This window comes from Phyllobates terribilis, unplaced genomic scaffold (assembly GCF_046119375.1).
Source record: "Phyllobates terribilis strain yellow unplaced genomic scaffold, ASM4611937v1 Scaffold_5__5_contigs__length_657084704, whole genome shotgun sequence".
Lineage (NCBI taxonomy): Eukaryota > Metazoa > Chordata > Amphibia > Anura > Dendrobatidae > Phyllobates > Phyllobates terribilis.
The window spans coordinates 197,710,861-197,730,857 of record NW_027362765.1 but is presented as its reverse complement, the minus strand read 5'-3'; the positions used below and the strand labels follow the sequence as shown (position 1 = coordinate 197,730,857).

General features: G+C 46.0%; 1 protein-coding gene across 3 annotated transcripts in view; it reads right to left on the bottom strand.

Moving 5' to 3' along the window:
- NDRG3 (NDRG family member 3) overlaps positions 1 to 2,688 on the bottom strand; it is a 59,327-nt gene extending 56,639 nt beyond the window's left edge. For 2 of the 3 annotated variants that reach the window (XM_073683663.1, XM_073683665.1), the window contains exon 1: positions 2,439 to 2,685. The gene's annotated coding sequence lies outside the window, so the exon portion shown is untranslated. Of the gene's footprint in view, positions 1 to 2,342 lie in introns of all 3 variants that reach the window. The other variant, XM_073683664.1, reaches the window with a different exon arrangement.
- Between the last annotated feature and the right edge of the window lie 17,309 nt (positions 2,689 to 19,997).

The window sequence follows — 19,997 nt, the reverse complement described above, 5'->3', positions numbered from 1 at the left end:
AGCCGAGCCTTACAGTGATCTTTGGGAGGCAGAATGAACAAATCAGCAGCAGGTGAAGAATTGGTTTTATTTATTTTTTTTTTACACTGTTCCTCGTGCGGTGTAAGTGATTAGACGACTTTATTCTTCGGGTCGGTGCAATTACAGATTTATATCAGGTTTTTAGGATTGGCAGCTGTCACACACTAAAAGACGCTTTTTATTGCATCACCATATTGTGAGAGCTATAATTTTTCCAGATTTCTGCTGACAGTCGTGTGATAGCTTGATTTTTGCGGGACAAGTTGACGTTTTTATTGGCACATGACATTTTTTGATAGCTTTCTATTCCGATTTTTGGGAGGCAGAATGAACAAAAACCAACAATTCAGGAATTGTTTTTTATTTTTATGCAGTTCACTGCGTGGGAAAAGTGATAAGGCAGCGTTATTCTTCTGGTCAGTATGATTACAGAGATACTACATTTATGTCATTTTTTATCTTTTGGCACTTTTACACAAAAACTATCTTGTAGAAAAAAAATATAACTATTTGGATCAATGTATTCAGAGAGCTATAGCTTTATTTTTCCACTGATTGAGTTGTATGGCTTGTTTTGTGGGACAAGATTTAATTTTCCATGATTTTATTTTTATTTACATTCGTCTTTTTGGGTCACCTTTTATTCCACTTTGTTTGGCAGTATAATAATAATAAAAAAAAAAAGCATAGTTTTTGCCTCTTTACAGTATTCACTGAAGGAGCTAACTAGTGTGACAGTTTTATGGATCAGGTCATTCCAGATGCAGCGACAGCAAATATGTACTTTTTATTTTTTGCATAGAAATCTGTATACTACTTTGGCGTTTGTTTTTTTAACTTAGTCCCTCTATGGGACTTGAACTTTTATCACACTGATCACTGGTATAATTCACTGCAATGCTTTATACCAGTCAGTGTGTCATTGACCGAAGCCTCTTAGCATGGTCTCACAGGCTTGTCATAGCTGACAGACCCAGGGGTAGTTATGAAGATCAGGCCCTCGAAGAAGTCATGGGGACCGATAGGAGGCTGGGAGGGGGCTCCTACTTCCATTCTAAATGTTGTGATCGACATGGATCAAGGCATTTAGGGGTTAAACAACCACGGGTGAACAGTGAAGGGATTAAATGCTTGTTGACGCCATGGCTGCACTTAACGCCTGTACTTGCGCTAACCATCCATTTAAGTGTTAGGTCACTCCACAGTGATCTGTACCTCCCTGGCTGACAGTGCCAGTAAACACATTGCAAAATTATAATAAAACACAAAAGCCCTAATAGAGCTGCGTTCACACACTGCAGTTTGGGTGATAGTTTTCTGAACTGATTGCAGATCTTAGGCAGGTTTCACAACAGTTACTAAAAACAGAGGCATGATCCTGGAGCTTGGGAATATACCTGTCCTCACCACTTCTGGAGGCAAAATCATAGAAAGCCAATGGGCCTCTAAGTAACTGAAGAAGATGAGAAACCAACTCCTGGTAGATGTGCCAAGGAACGACCTTCAGACTGTCAGGGATACCAGGTGTTATATGTCTGCAACCGCAAAAGTACAGCAAATCAACAGTGCCAACCGCTCACTGCCAGTAGAGCGACAGCCTAATGAAAAGTCAAAGTAGTAATGTGACCACAGGATACAAAAGCAATACCTGAACCCATCATGGGCACAGATTTTAAATAGGATACAGAAGACACTGGCACGCACCAGACCTACAACTCCCATCATCACAGTGACCTTGGAGCCATGCGGTCTATTCAATACTTCACCTTACTAATAAACAGACACAGTAAACATGGCTGCCTCCATCTAGAAAGGAGGGAGAAAAGCCACCTAACAGCATGTGACAGGTGAGACTGGAAATCAATTAGTCCCTCATTAGCAGTCACAGCCTGGATCTCCATACATACGGTCCTAAATGTGGACTAGGAGAGATGCTCTGCAGATTATCAGGACATGCGATGATGAACTCTCCATGCAGACTCCAGGTTATGTTATAGGTATCACCATGTATTGCCACCACAGATATACATAACCGCCTATAAAAGGACCAGATCAAAAGAAAATACTGGTTTGTGGTCAACTGATAACAGACAAGGAAGATGATGGGAAGGATAATCCAAGAGCAACAGTGCTCATCAGATCAGGGGCCAAGTGCAGACAGCGCCTGTCCGGATTAAATGTGCAGTCACAGGCTCGGCTTTATCTACACATGGATCTATGAGGAAGGGGTTAATTACCGCGATACAGGAGCAGAGCCATCACATACACTGCGCCCTACCTGCAGCGCTCGTCCGCTGGGCGCCATCAGGTGCAGGACCTACCTGTTGTGCCAATGTCGCTCGCAGCCTCAGAGCGGCGCACACCTGTTCCCTCCTCACCACCCGCAGCGCCCCCCGGCACTCAGCAATGGCGCACACCTCAGGACGCTCCTGCAGACACCACCGATATACGATCACTCCGCCCTCGCTGCTTCTCCTCGCCGGACCGCCAGCTGTGACCCCGGGACTGACAGAACACAGCGCCGCCCTGTGCGCGGCTTTAAATCCTCATGTTACGCGGCCTCCTATTGGCCGCCTGTGACAGCTTCTCTAGGCGATGAGAACGCGGCGGTGATTGGTGGGCGAAACGCTGTAGTCATTTCCATGTGTTCCTGCACAGAGTTCTGATTACTAGGACTGTCCCTATGATATGGTGGGGGAGGGGCCGGTCAGAATGGCACCTCAGCCCCGCCTGTCACCAGGGACCACTGTCGTCATCTCCCGTGTCACTCACTGCAGACAAGTGGGAGCTCAACTTGTGCAGATGCAGTCACTTTCCTCTTTACCATGCCTGCGCCCATCAGTAATAGCAGGGGCATCAGCAGAGGCAACTATGGTACCCTGTGTGGGGAGGCACAATGCCCTATACCGACATCATAACACTGATTAGTAGCCACAACGCCCCATACCGACATCATAACACTGATTAGTAGCCACAACGCCCCATACCGGCATCATAACCCTGATTAGTAGCCACAACGCCCCATACCGGCATCATAACCCTGATTAGTAGCCACAACACCCCATACCGGCATCATAACCCTGATTTGTAGCCACAACGCCCCATACCGGCATCATAACCCTGATTAGTAGCCACAACACCCCATACCGGCATCATAACCCTGATTAGTAGCCACAACACCCCATACCGGCATCATAACCCTGATTTGTAGCCACAACGCCCCATACCGGCATCATAACCCTGATTAGTAGCCACAACACCCCATACCGGCATCATAACCCTGATTAGTAGCCACAACGACCCATACCGGCATCATAACCCTGATTAGTAGCCACAATGCCCCATACCGGCATCATAACCCTGATTAGTAGCCACAATGACCCCATAAAGGCATCATAATCTTGATTAGTAGCCACAACGCCCCATACCGGCATCATAACCCTGATTAGTAGCCACAACACCCCATACCGGCATCATAACCCTGATTAGTAGCCACAACGCCCCATACCGGCATCATAACCCTGATTAGTAGCCACAACGCCCCATACCGGCATCATAACCCTGATTAGTAGCCACAATGACCCCATAAAGGCATCATAATCTTGATTAGTAGTCACAATGCCCCATACCGGCATCATCCCCCATAATCCTTGTTAGTAGCCATAGTGCCCAATATAGGCATCACCCCCCCAACTCACTAATTAGTAGCCGCAGTGCCCCATACCAGCATCATCCACCATAACCTTTATTAGTTGCCAATATGCCCTAAAACAGCAGCAACCATTGAGATAACGTGACAGTGATTCAGGACACCACCCTAAATCTGGTAACACGCAGGGACGCTTGCAGGTATGTGCACACGTCATGTTTTAGGTGTTATGTTGCAGAAAGTTCTGAAAGGCCACGGCCCCACTATCAGTATTTGGTCAGTATTCGGTCAGTATTTTTCCTCAGTATTTGTAAGCCAAAACCAGGAGTGGGTGGTAAATGCAGAATTGGTGACTTGTTTCTATTATAGCTTTTCTCTGACTGTTTCTCACCTGATTTTGGCTCCAACTCCTGAGAAAAAATACTGACCGAATACTGACCAAATACTGATAGTGGGGCCATGGCCAAACTCTCCTATTCACCTTGAAGCATCCTCCTGCACATGAATGGATCAAATTTTCAGTCACAGAAATGTCTGCAATAAAATCTGAAAGTTCGGATTTCACCCTGTCAGCCTCTGTTCACATCTGTGACATACTTCGATGCGGATTACATGCATTTTTGATGAGTTTCTGCAGTGGAAATAAAGTAAAAACTGACGTCACCCAGAGGCCTCTGCGTGACCCCGACCCGGAAGATGATGTCAGCGCCAGCGGAAGGAGAAGAGCTTCATGTGACTGAACTCCAAATCCTGCAGCTATGTTTGTTATGGCCTGCCCTGCTGTGCAAGCATCGGAGAACCCTCCTGCAGGTGAGCAGCAAGGTGGGGGAGTTGGCAGGAGAGCATGTAGGCTCTATACACAGTAAAGCTAATCAACTAAAAAAGTCACATGGGATAAAAAAGGTTGCAACCCACTAACCAAGGGTGGTTAGGAGGGAAAAAATTACAGGGTGGGCTTTAGATCCCATGCCTAGGTCCCACAGCATGTTGGCCTGTAGTATACTCTGCAATACTCTTATGTTCACTGGAGCTGATGCAAGCCGGGACAGAAGGTCCAAAAGTACAAAAAGTCAGGGTTCCAAGAGTGCCAGCAGGAGACTGGTTGTTCGCTCTCCTATATCTTTTGCAGATAGCGTCAGCGACGGATTCCCTCAGTGTCGTCGGAGGCTCCATCACTGCCACCGCAGCCGAAGAGATCACTCGAGTTCTAACCAGCCTGCGCAAAGAGGATGTGTGGTGAGCAGAAGAAAAGAACTTTCTCCAGGTCCTACTCCCTCTTCAACAGATGAGTTGTCATCTTCCGGTCATCAAAGAAAGAAGAGTACAGCAGGAGTCGTCAGGATTCACGTCACTGCGACGCAGAGGACACACAGACCTCATCAAGACCTTTCTCAGCCCGTCACACACCGTTCCTGACTTGGCGGTTACCATCGCACCACCACAGCCTGGGGCTCCTGATGACGTTTTCGTGATGCCTGCTGGGGGTGAGTTGACCTGCAGTGGTGCTTGTGTAGACTGTGTACTGTGGTGGTCTCTCCCAGAATACAGCGGGCCGAGGACAAAGAACACGACCAGGCAATTTGTTAGGGAACTGCTTTTTACTAACAACGAAAACGGAGTTGCCCCGGAAACGCAAGAAAGAAACACAGATAAATTTCACACACACCTAGCCCAGGTCAGCGCTGCACAACCAATAGGCCCAGTATGTTCTATCGGATACACTATAATCTGCCTGACCTGTGGTTCCGCCTAATGCGGTAACCGGGAGTTACCCAGAGCAAGGATGTAATTAGATGAGTGCAAGAGGCAGCCCCTGAAGTGGTGCAGCGCAGAGATTCACAAACTTAACAATTCTCTTAAGATTACAATTCTGTTATGCTATCTGTACATAAACTCACCCATTGAGGAGAGTATCTAGCTAAGGTTCACACAGCCCTATTAGCAAAAAAATGTCTCTAACTGAGAATCTATGTTTGGTACCAAACTCTCTCTAAAGTCTGCATGCACGCTCCCACCGCGATCCCTGTGGTGGGGCCTGAGCTCAGGACTTACTGGCCATTAACTGATCACTGAAGAAGCTGCCTGATTGTCCGATCGACCGTTTAGCTGGGAGACTGAGGAGTGGATCCTGGGCTTGTCACAGGAGTGCAGATTTAGCCTGACAGGCTAGCAGAAGGCCATTCACGTCACAGCAGATGCCTTGGGGGAAATCCAACTCTGAATCCAACTGCACTTGTCCCCACAAAGTAATTCTTCCTCTCTGGCAGGAGTCACAGGCAAAGTTGCACATTTCTTCAAAGTTCTGCTCAGCTCCCAGCACACTGGACACACAGAGCTTCAGGATCCCACACGATTCACCTGCTCTGTCTATTTCCTGCATCCACTGACTAAAACACCACAAGTCCACCATAGAGTCCCTTTCAGAGGCAACAGAGACCTCTTGTGTCCAGAGTCCGATACTGCAGCATTGTCCAAACATTCCCATCTCACACTTGTCCCATGGTAGTGTCATGCCAAGTATGGGAAGGACATAGCGAACGAACGACGATGGGAAAAGGGGGGAAGCCCAGCAACTAGGGAAAGGGAGAGTGGAGACTAGGAAGATCTAGCAACACCCTGACTCCCCTATCATCCCTAGATAGGTTCCTCACCTATCGCCTAGCAGGATACCTAAGCCCTGGCTGTCCCTAGAACTGGGCCCTAGGTAGGGAGGGGGGAGGGGTGAGCACTAGTCAGCCCCACTGCAGCTAAAGACAAACAAGGGAAACAGACAAGGGGAAACACTTAGCTTTGAGAAGACACCAGAGAGATCACAACTACAATCCTCAAAGGAACTCCAAGACAAATCTAGTCGACTGCCAGCACAGCAGACCTTAACAGAGGAAATTGCTCTATCACCGGCGATTCTCTGGAGACACTGAGGGTATTTAAAGATCCAGAAAGGGTGTGTTAATTAGCAGCAGAAGGTGGAGATCACCGCTGGGTCTTAGAGAGGGAAGGATGAAGAAAGGATCAAGAAGGTGTCTGCAAGGCCAAGTGCAGCGACCTTCTACAGCTGGACCCAGAACGACTGTCTGTCAAACCTGATACACCTGTGACAGTACTTCCCCTTCTACAAGTCGCCTTCGGACACTCAGGACCAGGTTTCTCTGAATGAGAGGCATGGAAGAACGAACCAGCCTAGAGGTATTCACCTCCTATGCTGAAACCCACATCCTTTGCTCTGGACCATAACCACTCCAGTGCACCAAGTACTGAAGGGAACGACGTTGAAGACGAGTATCTACGTACAATCTTCGAAATTTGGAACTCCAAATTGCCATCAACCATGATTGGGGGCGGCGGCAGGGGGGAAGACTCAAGAGGTACCACATATTTCTTGGACGGAGACCTGTGAAACATATTGTGGATCTTAAAAGCCTGAGGTAACTCAAGACGAAACGCTTCTGGGTTAATGACAGCAGATATTTTATAGGGACCAATAAATCCAGGTCCCAGTTTCCAGGAAGGAACCTTCAACTTGATATTCCTGGTAGACAACCACACAAAGTTATTTACAGTTAGGTCCCGACCTGGCGAGCGTTTTCTGTCAGCACTACGTTTGTATCTGTCCCCCATGATCTTCAAATTACTCTGAAGCCCCCGCCACACAGAAGAGAGCAACAAAGCAAAATGTTCCTCCTCAGGAACTCCCGGAGCCCCTCCCCCACTAAAGGTACCAAACTGTGGATGAAAGCTGTATGAACCAATAAAAGGTGAACTGCCAATAGACTTTTGGCGATGATTATTAATAGCAAACTCGGCCAACAGTAAGTAAGATAAGTAAGCAAATAAGTAACGGTAAGTAAGATGCCCAATCCCCCTGGTTCTCGGAGACAAAACACATGAGGTAAGTCTCCAAATTCTGAGTTATGCGCTCAGTCTGTCCATTCGACTGAGGATGGAAGGCAGAGGAAAAAGACAACTGCACCCCCAGTCGAGTACAGAAAGCTTTCCAGAATGTAGAAACAAACTGGGTTCCCCAATCTTACACCACATCGGAAGGAACCCCGTGAAGCTTCACAATCTCATTAATGAATACCTGAGCAAGATTCTTGGCATTCGGAAGTGCCGATAATGCGATAAAATGAACCATCTTACTGAACCTATCTACAACCACCAGAACCAGAGTCTTACCTGCAGATACCGGTAGGACAAGTGTGTCCATGGCCTGCTAGGAATAGGCAGCGGAAGAAGAGGACCAGACAGACGGGTATGCGATAATTTAGAACGCGCACAAATACTGCAAGCAGACACATGTTCGCCGACATCCTGATGCAACCCTGGCCACCAAAAATGACAAGAAAGGAGTTGCCTTACCACCTGGATGACTAGCAAGCACAGAGTTGTCATGTTCCCTAATTACTTTATGGCGCAGATTAGATGGTACAAATAACCTCCCCAAAGGGCAGGAGGCAGGGGCATTCCCCTGAGCCTCCAACACCTCTCCCTCCAGGTCAGGGTACAAAGCTGAAATGACTACCCCCTTCTGAAAAATAGCGGCAGGGTTCTCGTGGTCACCACCACCAGAGAAGCTCCAGGATAAAGCATCAGCCTTGATGTTTTTAACCCCTGGATGGAAAGTGACAACTAAAGTGAATCTAGTAAAAAAGAGGCCATCTACCCTGCCTAGGGTTGAGACGTTTAGCAGACTGAAGATATGACAGGTTCTTATAGTCCGCGATAACAGTAATAAGATGGACTGTCCCATCCAACCAATGTCGCCATTCTTCGAAAGCAAATTTAATTGCCAAAAGCTCCCTATTACCCACATCATAATTTCTCTCAGCCGAAGATAATTTTTTGGAAAAGAAAGCGCATGGACGCCATTTACCAGGGATCAGCGCCGCGTCCCGGAAGTACAGGGATAGCACATAAGCATGCTAGATACCCCGGTCACACAGCACATTTCTCATAGCACGGTTGTGCTTCTTCCCACACAGCGCTATTTACTGATGCCTCTTTCTCCTGTGACCCTGGTGAGTAGCATTTGGTTGCTGAGGTGACACATATATGTCATTATGTCATAATGTGATTCTCTATACATGCATAGTGATTTGTGCTGTCTCACTTTTTCTTTTGCAGCCATTGGTTGGTTTCCCATTTATCCACTGGGCAGTAACCTGGTAAACATTGTTATATATGGCTAATTTTACTGTTCTATCTTATGTCTGTGAATTACTCATGATGTATGTAGCCACTATCTTCTATACTATGAAATTGTTCTCATTGATTATTTATTTTTTTTGCGCTCAGTATCTAAAATCTGATTCTCGTATGAATTAACTGTTGTTTGTATATTCTGAAGTATGGAGTTGATACTCATATGTAATTATCTCAATTAAATTCACAGTTCTGATGAAGGCCGTATGAGGCCGAAACGTCAATTTAATTTTGAAGAATTATGTAAATAAAATTCTAAAAAAATTTTCACCAAATTTTGGAGTGCCAGGTTCTTGTAGTTAGCCATTTACCAGGGGACGGACCCTGAGACAACACATCGCCAATTCCCACCTCCGATGCATCAACTTGTACGATAAAATATTGAGAAACATCGGGATGATTTAGGATAGGTGCTGTAGGAAAACATCTCTTTATGGAGGAAAAAGCCTGCTGGGCAGCATTTGACCATTTAGAAAGATCAGACCCCTTTCTTGTCATGTCAGTGAGGGGTTTCACAATTACCAAATAATTTTGCATAAATTTCCGGTAAAACTTAGTAAAGCCCAGAAAGCGCTGTAATGCTTTCAGGTTCTAGGGATGGTTCCAATCAAGTACAGCATGGATCTTCTCCGGATCCATCCGAAAATCCGATGATGACAACAGGTACCCCAAAAACTGCACCTCCTGGATGGCGAAAACACATTTCTCTAGTTTGGCATACAGTTTGTTATCTCTTAATATTTGTAGTACTTGTTTAACATGACCCTGATGCTTCTCGAATCCGCTGATTAAACCAAAATATCATCCAGATAGACCACCACAAACCTGCCCACTAAATGATGGAAAATATTGTTTATGAAATGCTGGAAAATATTGTTTATGAAATGCTGGAACACTGCAGGTGCATTGGTCAGACCAAAAGACAAAACCAGACTCTCGAAATGCCCCTCAGGGGTATTGAACACCGTTTTCCATTCATCCACCTTTCTGATTCTAACCAGATTGTAGGCTCCCCTTAAATCCAACTTGGAAAACACAACCTGGTTGAATAAATCTGGAATCAGAGGAAGAGGATACGGATCTCGGACGGTAATTTTATTAAATTCCCGAAAATCTAAATAGGGACGGAGAACGAAGAAGAACCCTGCCCCCAAGAGTGAAGATGAGGGTCTGATTTGTCCCTTCTCCAGACTCTCAGCAATGAAATCCTTCATGGCTTGTCTCTTAGGGCCAGAAAGATTATACAGTCTGGACTTGGGTAGTTTAGCTCCGGGAGTCAGGTTAATAGGACAGTCATATGCACGATGAGGAGGCAAATCCTGACACCCCTTCTCAGAAAATATGTCCTCAAAACCAGACAAAAACGCAGGTAAGGTTTCTGTAGAGACTGCAGAAAATAGTGGGTCATCAGACGTGATCCGATATTACTGCAGTAATAATCGTGACATTTTTTGGAGGGTGCCAAATGTTATGCTCCATTTAAAATGGGCAAGGCGTGTTGAAAGGGACAGGGAAGTGGACGTGATGGTGATGGTGCACGCAGAGGCCGAGGCCGTGGGCAAGCTGAAATTGTGCCTGCTGATAGAGCACAACAAGCACCCACATCATGTCGCCCTGTTCCACTTTATAGGGGGCCGCGGAACACCACTATTGAAGCCAGAACAGTGTGAAAAGGTTGCTGGTTGGATAGCAGATAATACTTCCAGTCAGTTTGCCACCACCACCACCCTGTCTTCCACACGGTCCAGTCTCAGTAGCTGTGAGTCTCGACCACATATTCCTCACACTGATCCTCCTTCCTCCCACCATGTCGAGTGCCCAGAGACAACTGATCCCACACTTGGATACTCCAAAGAGCTGTTCACTTTTACATTTACAGATTCGGGCCTCTTGCCCGGCCCGCTTCAAGCGGGGCAAGAGGAGATCGCATGTAGCGATGCCCAAATATTAGAGCAGCCGCAGTCACATTAAGGCAACTGTGGGAAAGTGCAATTACTGTCACAAGGGGTGGATGATGATGATGAGACACAATTGCCAGCAAGTCAGGAGGAGGCCCAAGGTCCGTACGTGAAAGACGAGGTGGTGGATGAGGAAGTCACTGACCCAACCTAGCAAGATGACATGCATAGCGAGGACAGCAGCACAGAGGGGGAGGGAGGCGTAGCACCACAACAGGCAGGAACAAGCAGTGGGGTGGTCACAGACACAAGGCGGGCAATTATTCCCCGGATCACCAACACGAGGGAAGTTGCCAGTCCAACCGTTAGGTCTTCCTGAGTCTGGCTTTTTTTTAAAGACTGTCCAGGTAATCCTAAAAAGGCCATTTGCAACATCTGCCATGCCAGCATCAGCAGGGGCAGGAAAACTACCAGCTTGACCACCACCAACATGCTCAGGCACATGACAGCAAAGCACCCGAATAGTTGGGCCAAACGCCAGTGTCCAGAAACAGTGTCTGCGGGTGACACCACTGCCTGTTCCGCTGTTGTGCATGCATGACAATCCCCTGTCCATGGCGCAGGCGAAGATGCCTCCCACCCTGCACCTGTCGTTGCACACTTGCAACCCCCACCATCAGCAACCAGGTCCACATCCTTGTCCCAGTGCAGAGTTCAGTTGTCCCTACCCCAATCCTTTGAACGCAAGCGCAAATACGCAGCCAACCACCCACAGGCCACAGCATTAAACTGCCACATTTCTCAAATGCTTGCACTTGAAATGTTGCCATTTAAGCTCGTGGAGACGGAATCTTTCTGCAACATCATGGTAACGGCCGTCCCTCGGTACTCGGTCCCCAGCCGCCACTATTTCTCCCGGTGTGCCGTCCCCGACTTACACAAGCATGTGTCCAAAAACATTAGTCGTGCCCTCAACAACGCTGTTACTGGGAAGATCAACCTAACTATGGACACGTGGACAAGTGCTTGTGGCCAGGGACTGTACATCTCACTGATGGCACACTGGGTTAATATAGTGGAAGCCAGGACCCAGTCGGACCCTGGGATGGAACTCATCTTCCCAACACCAAGGATTATGGGCCTATGGTCAATCAGAGTTGTTCCCACATTCTACAGCTCCTGCATCTCCTCCTCCTCTTCAGCCTCCATCTCCGAAATGACCACATCAGTTGGAAGCTGGAAGCTCTGCAGCACTGCCTCGGCCAAGCGGCAACAGGCTGTACTGAAGCTAATGTTGTTGACAGCTGTAACAGAGCAGGTAGAAATGTGGCTATCACCGCTGAACCTACAGCGAGGCATGGTCAAGTGTGACAATGGCCGGAACCTGGTGGCGGCTTTGATGCTTGGCAACCTCGCACACGTACCATGCCTGGCCCATGTGCTCAACCTAGTGGTTCAGCGGTTTCTCAAAACCTACCCGGATCTGCCTGAGCTGCTTGTGAAAGTACGCCACGTGTGTGCCCATTTCAGAAAGTCACCTACAACTTCCACCGCCCTCGCCGTGCTTCAGCAGCGCTTGCAGTTTCCAGCTCTCCGACTGGTGTGCGATGTCACTATGCGTTGGAACTCAACATCGCATTTGTTGGGAAGCATTTGTGAGCAGCAGAGGGCAGTTGTTGAGTACCAGCTTCAACACGCTCGTCAGTATTCAATTCAGCCTCTGCACATAAGAGCTGATGAGTGGGCATGGATGTCTGACATCTGTGCCATCCTCCAAAATTTTGAGGACTCCACAAGATGGTGAGCGGTGATGATGCCATAATTAGCTTCAACATCCCGCTTCTCTGTCTACTGAAACACTCGCTGCTCACAATCAAAGAGGAGGCATTGTAGGCGGAGCACAATGAGATGGACCAAGGAACTATACAGGATGATGCCACACAGCCCAGCCTCATCTCATCTCAACGTGGATTGGGTGACAATGAGGAGGATGAGGAAGAGGAGAAGAAACAGGAGCTGTTTTCCTGCGCTACAGAAGGGTCTCCTGATGGCCATGTAAAAATACGCTTTGTGACTTTCAGAGTTCCTTTTTCATAAATGAAACAGGATGTGTCTGATCATGTCTCACACACCGCATGTCCAGATAAGGTAGTAAAATGTTAAAATTACATTTACTGGTGAATGTATTTTTCACCTTTGAAAGCAATGCAAAAGTTCAAAAACGCATCAAAAACGCTACGTGTGAACATAGCCCAAGGTGTGGTGGAGCATTTTTGTTTTTGGTTGTTTATTTTGCCTTATATACAAGTCATTATCCTGGAAAGGATGTTCCTCAACATTTTTTTCCAGGAAAATCCATTTTGGCTTCGTTTTTGTATGTTTTATCGTTAGTCCATTAAAGTGGCGTAATACTCTGACAACATTGTTCACAACAGTGACCTGGGAGTCAGAGATGCTTCCAGGGGTCTTCCCCATGGTGTTACCATATCATTTGAGCACTGTTTCCATCTATTTGGCCAATTTTTAGCATCCGAGCATTGCGATTTGCTCAACCCGAGCAACGAGCACCTGAGCATTTTAGTGCTCGCTCATCACTAGTCACCACGTCTGTATTTTTCACCCACTCCTAGTTTTGGCTTACAAATACTGAGATAAAAAAAACTCACCAAATACTGAACGTGTGCACATCTTTAGAAGCACAGTGATCGCAGTTTTCATGAAATCACATCCACTTTGCTTGGACAGTTAAATACAGCAGAATTTCTGTGCACTAAAAGCAGCAGAAAAAAAACTGCAGCATTTACACTACATGTGAACACAGCCTAAACGTCCAAGTAAAGTACTGGTGCATTTTTTCTCTATAAGCTTCTATGTGGAGTCTGAAAAAAACATATGTAAAAAAATGCTATTGCATTTTTAAGTGTAGAATCAAAACGTTTCTGTGCTATTAAAAAAAACATTAAAACTCTGCTTCACATCTTCACCAAAAACGCATCAAATAAGGAGGAAAACACATAAACAAGAAACACAGCAAACACACAAAAATCAGAGAAGATTGTTTTTGCATCGTGTGATGTGGACACACCTGCAGAAAACGTGCAGAAAAAAAGCAGTAGAAAAAATGCCACATTTATGCTACATGTGAACACATCCTCAGCTTTACATTTTTATTATATCTACATTCCTGCTCATCGTTATTGACACCCATGAAGTTTAAGTACATAATGTGGAACTTCTCATGAAAAAAAATGAATCAAGTGAAACAGTTTTTTTGTAGAGAGCACTCGAGTTAAATACAAAAGAGCAAATGATAAACAATAGTTTAAAACAAAAAACAATGGGAGGGAAAAACAGAAAAACCTCAAGCTTGCTGTGTCTATGGTATTGGCACCCTTTACATTAATTTAGTATGGAAACACATTTTGACTCGTCTGTAGTAAATCACAAAAGAGATTCACCTGTGATTGTTGGTGCCCATGTGATATGAATTAGTCAATAAATGATGACTTCACTGTTTTAAAAAGTCACATGGTAGGCCCTCTTCCTTTGTCACAATGGTGAAGACAAAGGAGCTGTCTGAGGACATCAGAACTGCTATTATTAGCAAACACAAGACTTCCAAAGGGTATAAGGCCATCTCCAAAGACCTTGGTATCCCAGTTTCAACAGTGCGCAATGTTTGCCAAGGATGGAACCGTCGAGAACCTCCCTGGACAAGGGGGAAAGAGGAAAATTGACAAGAGAAGTTTGTTGTGAATGGTGGAAAAAACACCACGTCAAACATCCAAAGACCTGAAGGCCAACCGGGAACAGTCTGGGGTCATGGTTTCAACAAATACCATATGCCGGTGAGCTTTATGGGTGAAGGTCAAGGAAGAAACCATTGCTGAAAAAAAAGACATAAAAAGGAAAGACTGATCTTTGCCAAAGAGTACCTTGACAAACCACAATCCTTCTGGGAAAATATTCTGTGGAAAGATGAAACAAAAATAGAGATTTTTTGGCAATGCAAAGCAACAGTTAAGCATGGTGGAGGATCCATAATGCTGTTGGGTTGCTTTGCTGAATCTGGTACTGGAGGTCTTGACCGTATCACAGGAATCACAAAATCAGAGAATTATTAAGAGATTTTTTGAGCGAAATGTCCTACCCAGCATGGGCAGCTGCCCCCCCTAGAAGCAGGCACGCAAGCCGCACACCAGGGCCGGCGTCAGCACCCGGCACACCCGGGCAAATGCCGGGGCCCTGAGCAGGCGGGGGGGGCCCCTCACCGTCAGCGCCCGCTCCCCCCCGCTTGCTCAGGACCCCGGCACAATACTTACCCCTCCCCGTGCCTCCGCAGCAGCTCCTGCATCCTCCGCGGCTGCTGCACTGTGACGTCTCAGGTCAGAGGGTGCGGTGACGTCTTTACACCGCACTCTCTCCTGAGCAGTCACTGCGCAGCGCGGGAAGACGCCGGCGACGCTGAGGAGTCCGGAGCAGCAGCGGCAGGTGAGATGTGAGGTGAGTATTTGATTTTTTTTTTATTATATGGAGGCCTGTGGCAATATAAGGGAGGGGGGTGAGGTGGGGGTGTGTGACATCCTGCATGGGGCATTATAAGGGGGGGTGACATCTGCATGGGGCATTATAGGGGGGGTGACATCCTGCATGGGGCATTATAAGGGGGGGTGACATCCTGCATGGGGCATTATAAGGGAGGGGGGGTGTGACATCCTGCATGGGGCATTATAAGGAAGGGGGGGTGTCATCCTGCATGGGGCATTATAAGGTGGGATGACATCCTACATGGGGCATTATATGGGGGGGAACAGCCTGCATGGGGCATTATGTGGGGGGAACAGCCTGCGTGGGGCATTATGTGGGGGGAACAGCCTGCATGGGGTATTATGTGGGGGGGGAACAGCCTGCATGAGGCATTATGTGTGGGGAACAGCCTGCGTGGGGCATTATGTGGGGGGGAACAGCCTGCATGAGGCATTATGTGTGGGGAACAGCCTGCATGGAGCATTATATGGGGGCCAGTATTCTGTATGGAACGTTATATGGGGGCCAGTATTCTGTATGGAGCGTTATATGGGGGCCAGTATTCTGTATGGAGCGTTATATGGGGGCCAGTATTCTGTATGGAGTGTTATATGGGGGCCAGTATTCTGCATGGAGTGTTATATGGGGGCCAGTATCCTGCATGGAGCGTTATATGGGGGCCAGTATCCTGCATGGAGCATTATATGGGGGCCAGTATCTTGCATGGAGCGTTATATGGGGGCCAGTATCCTGTATGGAGTGTTATACGGGGGCCATTATTTCCGTATGGAGCGTTATATGGGGCCAGTATCCTGTATGGAGTGTTATATGGGGGCCAGTATTCCGTATGGAGTGTTATATGGGGGCCAGTATTCTGTATGGAGCATTTTGAGGGGGCCAGTATTCTGTATGGAGCATTATATGGGGGCCAGTATCCTGTATGGAGCGTTATATGAGGGCCACTATTCTGTATGGAGCGTTATATGGGGGCCAGTATTCTTTATGGAGCATTATATGGGGGCCAGTATCCTGTATGGAGCGTTATATGGGAGCCAGTATTCTGCATGGAGCATTATATGGGGGCCAGTATTCTGTATGGAGTGTTATATGGGGGCCAGTATCCTGTATGGAGCATTATATGGGAGCCAGTATTCTGTATGGAGCGTTATATGGGGGCCAGTATCCTGCATGGAGCGTTATATGGGGGCCAGTATCCTGCCTGGAGCGTTATATGGGGGCCAGTATTCTGTATGGAGTGTTATATGGGGGCCAGTATCCTGTATGGAGCATTATATGGGAGCCAGTATTCTGTATGGAGCGTTATATGGGGGCCAGTATTCTGTATGGAGCGTTATATGGGGGCCAGTATCCGATATGGAGCGTTATATGGGGACCAGTATCCTGTATGGGGCATTTTATGGCGGCCAGTATACTGTGTGGAGCGACTCGCCGGTTTCTGAGCTATTGTGGAATTTACAATAGATATCACTCATGTAATGTAAGAAGTGAAATCTTTGCATTGTACTATATATATATTTCTCTTCGGTATCTGTGACCATGGCTTGGCTTGCCCCCCCCCCCTAGTTTTGATCCTGGGTACGCCCATGCTACCCAGTGTAAGAAAACTTGGTTTGAGTCGAAGATCCTTGGTCCTCCATCAAGACAATGATCCAAAGCACACATCCAAAAGTAAACAGGAATGGTTGAAAAATAAAAAATGTACTGTTTTAAAATGGCCAGCAATGAGTCCTGACCTCAATCCAATTGAAAATTTTTGGGGTGAGCTGAAATCTGCCATTGGGAAAAAGAACCCTGCAAACATTCAAGAGCTTGAACAAACTGCATAGAAAGAGCGGGAGAAAATTCCAGCTGAGAAGTTCAAGGAGCTGATAGATGGCTACAAGAAATGTTTGGAGCCTGTCATCAATACCAAATGGTGTGCAACCAAGCATTAATTAGGGGAGCCTTTATTGCTGCACATGCTGTTTATTCTGTTTCTTCTTTGAAATTGCAACATGAAAGTTGATAAACAGTGTTTTATTGTTGTATTACTTTAGACCACTAATTAAAAAATCCTGAGGATATAACTTTGGTACATTTCCATTTATTTCTGAAGATATTGTACAGTCTTTGAAAAAAATGAAGGGGTGCCAATAATGGTGAGTAGCACTGTATATGGTTTTAATGGAGAAAAAAATTAATCATACCATTTTTTTAGACCATATACCGATCACCATAAATAATCTGATCACTGTGTTGTGCGGGGTTGTTCCGATTATAGGGACACCAAATATGTCTGTTATTTGCTGATTTTTTATGTTTTTTTTTTTTAAAAAAGAAACGCATTTAAAATGACATTTTTGTAATTATTTTTCATTAGTTTTAGTAAGCTTATAGGAAGAAAAAAAACTGACTTTTATTCACTCTCTAGAATACAGGAACACAGAAATACACTGGAATACACAATGGATGTCCATATATCACTATAATCTCCAGGTTTAGAGCCTGCAATGCAGTTTCAAGTATAGAAAATCTTCCCATACTTGTCAGTGTAGGCTGTGGTTCATAGCTTTAACTACTGCCTGCAATGATACAGGCTGTGTGTTTGATTCCCAGGGAGACCAGATCTGAAGAAGAAAAAATGACATGTTTGTAATTATTTTTTAGTAATCTTATAGGAAGAAAAAAAATCTTACTTTTACTCTCCCTCTAGAATACAGGTACATAGAAGTACACTGCTATGTACAGCTGTATCTCTATGTATCAATGTAACACTGGTGGACACAGACAGAAGAGGACTCCTGTGCAAGAACAGCATATGGGGCCATTGCAGTGCAATAACTCATCATAATGCACAATTCCACTTGGTTTGGAGGTGGAAATGGGTCCCCTGGGCCCCTGTGCGGCTGCACCAATGATATGTCCGCCCCTGAGTATAATCTGCCTGTGAGTTCAGAGCCTCCATTGCAGGGTCAACTATAGAAAGTCCTCCCAATGATTTCAGCACAGACTATGGCTCTTAGCTTTAGCTGCTGTCTGCAAAAGTACATGTTGTGGGTTAAATTCCCGGGGAGAGCAGATCACAAGAAAATAAGAAGATTTTTTACTTGATTAATAAAAGTGTGTGCAGAGCAGAGATACCTACCCTGCCCCCCGATTAGAGAGAGATGAGTATTGGAAGTCAGGACAAAGCCCTGACCTAGCTGGACAGTTCACTAAATCCAGGAAGGTTGGGAGCTATGCTAAAGTGAGTCAGGAGGAGACCACTGTTATGATCTGCAACATGTACTAAGGAAAGATAGGGGAAAACTGTCCCTACAGTAAGACTAAGCTGAATCCCTACGATGTAGCGGGCTGCCTGTTCCTAGCGAACAGACCCGCCTTAGTCCTCGTCTAGTCTGAACGAAGACCTATAACATAAGGGGAGGGGTCCCTAAAAGAACTAAGGACTGGAACAAAAATGGGACACTTCCTAAACAGAGAAGTTGTTGCAGAACACAAAAAGACAAACTGACAAAAAGGTACTAGAGGTCCCAGAAGGACCAAGAAACTGACAGAGAAAGGCACCGAAGCACCTGGCTAGAAAAACAGTCAAACAACACTTAAGTCCAGCACAGCCAAAAGGGCGGAGCTGGAATATAAAGGATGGAGGTCACGTAACCGCAAAACACAAGATGGAAAAAACAAACAGGAGGGTTCTAACAACCACATTCACAGTCGTAGATGCTGTGATTACTAGTAGTGATGAGCGAGTATGTTTTGTTAACCCTTTCGCCGAGTATGCTCTGCCGAGCACCGAGTATTTATAGCGTGCTCGGTGATATGTTTGAATCACTCCCGTGTGCATGATTTGCGACGGTTTGACAGCTTTAATACATGTGAGGAATGTGTAAGAAGCAGACATTCCTCACATGTATCAAAGCTGTCAAAAAGTCGCAAATCATGCACACGGGAGTGATTCAAACATATCACCGAGCACGCTATAAATACTCAGTGCTCGCCCGAGCATACTCGGCTAAAGGGTTAACAAAACATACTTGCTCATCACAGCCTGTGATACAATTGGTACAAGTGGTCAAACACATTTCATTTTGGCCGGGTTATTATTTATTTTTATGGCATATACAGTACAGACCAAAAGTTTAGACACACCTTCTCATTTAAAGATTTTTCTGTATATTTATGACTATAAAAATTGTACATTCACACTGAAGGCATCAAAACTATGAATTAACACATGTGGAATTATATACTTAACAAAAAAGTGTGAAACAACTGAAAATATGTCTTATATTCTAGGTTCTTCAAAGTAGTAGCCACCTTTTGCTTTGATGACTGCTTTGCACACTCTTGGCATTCTCTTGATGAGCTTCAAGAGGTAGACACCGGAAATGGTCTTCCAAAAATCTTGAAGGAGTTCCCAGAGATGCTTAGCACTTGTTGGCCCTTTTGCCTTCACTCTGCAGTCCAGCTCACCCCAAACCATCTCGATTGGGTTCAGGTCTGGTGACTGTGGAGGCCAGGTCATCTGGCGTAGCACCCCATCACTCTCCTTCTTGGTCAAATAGCCCTTACACAGCCTGGAGGTGTGTTTGGGGTCATTGTCCTGTTGAAAAATAAATGATGGTCCAACTAAACGCAAACCGGATGGAATAGCATGCCGCTGCAAGATGCTGTGGTAGCCATGCTGGTTCGGTATG